This window comes from Chrysochloris asiatica, unplaced genomic scaffold (genome assembly GCF_000296735.1).
Source record: "Chrysochloris asiatica unplaced genomic scaffold, ChrAsi1.0 scaffold00070, whole genome shotgun sequence".
Taxonomy (NCBI): Eukaryota; Metazoa; Chordata; class Mammalia; order Afrosoricida; family Chrysochloridae; genus Chrysochloris; species Chrysochloris asiatica.
This window is the reverse complement of record NW_006408588.1, coordinates 15,591,427-15,593,782: the sequence shown is the minus strand read 5'-3', so window position 1 is coordinate 15,593,782 and position 2,356 is coordinate 15,591,427. Positions and strand designations below refer to the sequence as shown.

General features: G+C 46.6%; 1 pseudogene; it reads left to right on the top strand.

Moving 5' to 3' along the window:
* The first annotated feature begins 530 nt into the window (after positions 1-530).
* LOC102824095 lies at positions 531-1,108 on the top strand (annotated as a pseudogene).
* Positions 1,109-2,356: the final 1,248 nt, after the last annotated feature.

The window sequence follows — 2,356 nt, the reverse complement described above, 5'->3', positions numbered from 1 at the left end:
GGTAGTGAGGTTGGCCCAGGATCGGACATTGTTTCGTTCTGCTGTGCATGGGGTCGCTATGAGTCGGTTCCGACTCGATGGCACCTGACAACAACAACAAAAGGCAATTATACTCAAGGACACCTGGAGAAAAACACAAACGAATCACCCTTATGGAGAGACACAACCTATAGGTGTCAACGCCAGAGTTCCACACATGAAGCTTCCTGGAGAATGAATTCACAATCCAAAATGACAAAACAGACAAGGAGAACATCCACCATGAGTGAAAGTAAGAAAATCAGGGAGCAGGCAAGATGAAAGCCTTGAGAGTTTCAGATTAAAAGCGAGATGCCAAGCTGGGAAAAGAGAGGCAAAGGAGACAGAGGAGTCAGAGCCGCAGGACTGATCCACACAGACAGCCTAACAAGCCTTCCTGGGACCAGAGCCGGAAAGGAGAGGCGACTCTGCCTGCATCCCTGTGAGCCAGGATTGCCTCAGCTGGTCCTACTGAAGGCGCTTTCTTCAATAGCAGGACCCAGAGGACTACCATGACCAAGAACTCCACGTCTGCCCCAGCGGCCAACCCCAAGAGAGCTAAGGCCTCCAAGAAGTCTACAGAACCCCCCAAGTATTCAGACATGATTGTGGCTGCTATCCAGGCTGAGAAGAACCAGTGTGGTTCCTTGAGCCAATCCATCCAGAAGTATATCAACAGCCACTACAAGGTGGGTGAGAATGTCAACTCCCAGATAAAGTTGTCCATCAAGCACCTGGTCACCACCGGTGTCCTCAATCAGACCAAAGAAGTAGGCACCTCGGGCTCCTTCTGACTGGCCAAGAGCGATGAGCCCAAAAGATCCATGACCTTCAAGAAGACCAAGAAGGTAGCCACACAAAAGAAGGCAGCCAAGCCCAAAAAATCTGCTTCCAAAGCTCCAAGTAAGAAGCACAAAGCCACCCCAGTCAAGAAGGCCAAGAAGAAGCCCATTGCCACACCCAAGAAATAAAAAATTTTAAAAAATCCAAGAATGTCAAAGCCAAGCCAGTGAAGGCATCCAAGCCCAAGAAGGCCAAATTGGTGAAGCCCAAACTCAAGCCCAGTGCCAAGAGGTTGGGCAAGAAGTGAATATGAGGCCTTACTGTGGACACTCCTCCCTGTCTCCTATTTTCTGTAAATACTTTTCACCATCCCTTAATCTGTAATCCTTTGCCCCTTTCTATGGGACTTTATAAGAGAAAGGACTTGGACTCCTCAGAAATATGAAAGAATTGATTGTTTTTCTTCTTCAACCAATCCTGCAAGGACAGCAACGAGAAATCCCATCTAATGATGAGACTGTACTTAATTGTGTTTTGTTAACTTGTCATTATGCTACTTGTAGGTTTAGGGGTTTTAGTGGGCTGGTGTGTTCTGTTGGATGGTTTGTTTGCCAAGAAGGTGGATGGGGGAGGCAGCTTATCCTGACTAGATGAGGGTGTCCAGGGGTTGTCAAGCTTGTTCAAGGAGGGCCACCTTTAAGGTAAGTGAGGTTTCCCTTCTCTCTGTTTAGGTAGCTCTCTGGCCTCTAGTGTTTAGGGTAGGGCTAGAGGGGACAAACTGGAGTCTTCTCGGCTAATTCTAACTTGCCATGGAGCTGGGAATGAGGTGCAGGGGAGGAGAGGTTTTGGGAAAGTCTCACTTAAAAAGGGAATGAAAACTTTGTGGGAAGGGTGGGGAGTCAGTCAACCAAGTGCCTCAGTCTGCCCCATTGAAACCTGGGTTTTTCCCACAGAATTGATGCGTTGTATCCTAGAAGAAATCCCGCCCCCCCCTTTCTTTTTTCTTTCTGTCTGAGAAGTGGCTTGATGGGGAAGCATTGGTAGAGCTCTTCAATCTTGCCATCAGATACTTGGGAACCTCTTCATTTTTTTTACTTCGGAGTCTTTTTATATGTAGCTATAGACAGGGGTCCTGGTGTGGCACTGTGGGTTAATGCGCCAGACTACAAAGCCATTTGAACTGCAAGGTAGGTGGTTCAAGCTCACCAGCTGCTCCTTGGAAACCCTATACAGGGTTGCTATGGGTCGGAATCGACTCGACAGCACTCAACAACAACAACAATAGACATGGGAGGAGTAGACAGTCAGACATACTGCAATTTTGAATTTGTTTAGTATTACAGAGTTAGATCTGTGTGTGTATGTATTCATAGGTATATATATACAAAGGAACTTCAAAAAGTGTGGGACTATATAAGGGAAAACAATACTAGTGAGGTCTGCACACCATAGGATTGAAGATCAAAAGGACGGCATTTACACAAGGGTAAAGTTTAGAAGGGTTGGGAAAGACTAACTGGATTAGGCTAAGTGATGTTGCACTGAAGGAACTGAA